Consider the following 3,872-nt stretch of genomic DNA (forward strand, 5'->3'; position numbering starts at 1 on the left):
ACAGAAGGAAATTGGGTCCACATCCACATTTGATGGTGGGTGAGAACAGAAGGTAACTAGGTGACATCTCTATTTGATGGTGGGCAAGAACAGAGGGAAACTGAATCCGTGTCCACATTTGATGGTGGGCAAGAACAGAGGGAAAGTGTGTTCAAGTCCACATTTGATGGTTAGCCAGAACAGGAGGAAGCTGGATCCACGTCCACATTTGATGATGGGCGAGAACACGGGGAAACTGGGTCAACGTCCACATTTGATGATGGGCGAGACCGGGGGAAACTGAGTCCACCTCCACATTTGATGGTGGGAGAGAACAGGGGAAAACTCGGTCCACGTCCACGTTTGATGGTGGCTTTTAATGCACTGCAGCCTGTGTCCCCTTGACCTTCACGAATTGTCAGGTAGTAAGAAAGCAATTTTTCTTATTGGAAAGGAGAAAACTAAGTGGCTGCAAAATAATATCATTTCCTTAAAGCAAAACAACAGAGAACCAACTTTGACTTTTTCCACATTACCCAGTAACTCTAAGACTCAGGGTTTTGTCATGTTACAGCAAATGCTGTTCATTAGGGGGAAATTGGAAGTCAGAACAGTGAGTGCTATTCAAATTCTCAATGAATAATTAACTCAAATGGGTTCAGAGTGCTATAAAATGAAATTAATTTGTTTTTAGTTTAACCCCAAATCCCCAATCCTTTGCCAAATGATCCTCTATGTATCCTGCATAAAGGACAGGGTCTTTCTGGCAGAAAAACCATTAAAAGTTTTATTTGCAGTAAGAGAAGCATGCCTTCTTATTATCAAACAGGTGCACGGCCCCCTTGCGGGAGTGGTCACCTATCACCCGCATCCCCGTGTGTCACGGTGTTGCCACACACCATTAACGCATCAAAACGGAAAAGGAAATGTAAGCAGTGTTTGCCGTCCAAAGTTCACGTCAACAACTCCTTATTATGAAGGCACTTCTGAGCCTTTCCTCCTGCATCTGGGAGCTACCAGCAACCCAGTTCCAGGAGAGAAAATAGCTCGACACCTCCTGCAGCCCATGGAGTCCTCTTGTTGGGACAAGGTCCCCCCAGGAGAAAGGAACCCCCAGCAGGTTCAACACTGGAGGTCCTGGGAGTGGGTGGTGCTGGGGAGGCCATGCGGGGAGGGCTGTTCCCTGTTCCCTTCCCCTCAGGAGACAGTTTGCCCAAGGTGACACAGCACCGGAAGGGATTTCAGGGTCAGGGACCACGGACCCCGGAGCTGTGGACCACACCAGCCCAAAGCCACTGCATGCCCCACACCGGGGCTGTGGATCACACCAGCCCACGGCCACTGCATGCCCCAGACCAACACGAGAAGAGTGCAGACCAACAACATCTTCGTCTACGGTAGGTGCCATCGTTATCGTTCCTAAGAGAGCCCATGGCCACTTCTACCAGGTGCCCTCCACTCTTCCCCTGCCCCAGCTGGTCCCCCTGTGACAGCCGTGTCTCTGAGAACGGGGTGTGGAGCCAGGGGGAAAACACAAAATAAACCACCTGCTACTAGAAACAGCCTCGCTGTCCTCAGGGAGCCGGTCCCGGGGCCAGCCTCGCTGTCCTCAAGGAGTCGATCCCGGGGCCAACCTCGCTGGACTCAGAAAGTCGGTTCCAGGACCCCATGGACACCAAATCCAGGCACATTCAAACCGCACAGGTGGACCTGCTGAACCTGCGTGTACAAAGACTCGGCCCTCTGACACGCGTTTCACATGGCAGGAACACTGTATTTTCTGCGTGTACAAAGAATCAGCCCTCTGACATGAGTTTCACGTAGCAGAACACTGTATTTTCTCCCTGAGTTTGGTTGAAAAAATCCACCTATAAGTTGACCCGCAAAGCTCAAGCTTGTGTTGGACAAGAGTCAACTGTATGCAATTGACACTGATTCCTACCAACAATATCCAGATCTTACCATGACCAGCACGATAAACAGAATGAGCAAAATTTAAAAACTAAAGCAGAGTTTTTTCCTGCGAGTTGGTGCACTGCGTATCCCCTGTGGGAAAGACCACACTGGCTGCTGACCAAACTCCACCGGCCTCTTCCTCCGTCCTGAGGGCATCTTCCTCCATCCTGACAGCAGCCTGGGCTCACCTCAGTCCCAGGGCAGGGGAGGGGGACGCACTGTGCACCCTCCCAGCTCTCCTCCGCCCCTTCCCTCACGCTGGCCCAAGAGCAGCCTGGACACTCACTTGCTGGGGACACCAAGTTGCCCCTCCTCCGCCCACAGCCTCAGGCCACCTGTCTCATCTGTGACTGAGAAATAGAGCTGCAGCTGCAGGCGGGAGGCGGGACACGCTGGGATCTACCCATGGCCAGGCCGAGCTGCTGGGATCACTCAAACTTCACTTTCCTCACTCGCTCTACCAAATAGACTAGAATAAAATATGTCGCATCCTCCTTTCCACACACTCCCAAGCCTCCCATCCCACTTCCCGGCGCTGACCCCTTAAGAACACTTTGTGCATCTTTCCAGGTATTTTCTATCCTCCTCATGCACAGAACCACATTCAGAGTGAATTTTTCTTTTCTTTTTTTAACAGAAATGGCACCAGGGCAGATGATGATTTTTTTGTACCATTTCTTTACTTTCTTGGGCATTTTCCGCACCAGGACAGATGGGCTCTGCTCTCCTTCCTCCCCGCCCAAAGCTGCCTCACAGCAGCCACACACGGAGCCGTAAACCCTCACAAGACTGTGGGTGTCTTGGGGTGCCCCACGTCCCCAAAGACCAAGGGTCACAGATCCACATTGTCCAACAACACTTCAGACATGGCCTCGAGCCTGGGAACCCTGCTGGCCAGCCCAGGCCAGCCCCAGAATAGAGGTGTGAGGGGTGACATCTGCACCTCTTAAAAAAAAAAAAAAAAAAGGGCAGATATTCAGTGCCACATTTAAAATGGTCATGGCGGCCAGGCACAGTGGCTCATGTGTGCAATGCCAGCACTTTGGGAGGCCAAGGTTGGCAGATCACTTGAGGTCAGGAGTTCAAGACCAGCCTGGCCAACACGGTGAGACCCTTGTCTCTACTAAAAATACAAAAGTTAGCTGGGCATGGTGGCAGGCACTTGTAATCCCAGCTACTCGGGAGGCTGAGACACAAGATTCTCTTGAACCCTGGAAGCAGAGGTTACAGTGAGCTGAGATTATGCCACTGCAATCCAGCCTGGGTGACAGAGCAAGACTCTGTCTCAAAAATAAAAATAATAAATAATAACAAAAGAAAAATATATATATGCATTCCTAGTCCCTTGGAGCTGCAGCAACAAAGGTGGTGATATATTTTGGGTGTTTCTAATCAATGTTTTCCATGAGCTACACTGCAAGTCTCAACCTTGACCCTGCTACAGTAATCATCTATTACAAATTAAAACAAGAGCCATAACTCTGTCTCTTACGAAAATATTCTAATTGAGGCATGTTAACAGAATACATTTCTTTGGGTGAGAAAGTATCCACCAGGGTGGGGAACAGACGGCCCACCGATTGTGCTGTGGCCCTGACCAGCAAGGACTCACGAATCGTCCACAGCAAGGGTGGCGACTCAAAAAGAACACTAAATTGCTCTTTGACATTAATTCTTAAACCTTGAGAAACCAAAGTTCTCTTTGTAACAGACTTGACAAAGGATGAAGTCAGAAGTAGCTCAGCAGAGATGCACCAACTCTTACCTGGGAGAGACACCCCTTGCTAATCACGTCTGGATTAACGGATGTGCTAAGAGCATCTCTTCCAACAGGGACACAGACTGCAAACAGGAATGCTGTGAACACCTTCCCCAGATAACCCAGTCCTGACCCATCCACCCCTCAGGAGGTCCCCAGACAAGTCCAATAAGGAAAT

The 3,872-nt window shown here is 50.0% G+C and overlaps 1 long non-coding RNA gene across 1 annotated transcript; it reads left to right on the plus strand.

The window, feature by feature from the left end:
• Window positions 1-911: 911 nt before the first annotated feature.
• LOC114675990 (uncharacterized) lies at window positions 912-3,257 on the plus strand. The gene is made up of 2 exons (XR_003726823.2): window positions 912-1,376; window positions 1,558-3,257. It is a non-coding gene; the product is annotated as an uncharacterized LOC114675990 (long non-coding RNA).
• The last annotated feature ends 615 nt before the right edge of the window (window positions 3,258-3,872 follow it).

Source organism: Macaca mulatta, chromosome 15 (genome assembly GCF_049350105.2).
Source record: "Macaca mulatta isolate MMU2019108-1 chromosome 15, T2T-MMU8v2.0, whole genome shotgun sequence".
NCBI classification, from domain to species: domain Eukaryota; kingdom Metazoa; phylum Chordata; class Mammalia; order Primates; family Cercopithecidae; genus Macaca; species Macaca mulatta.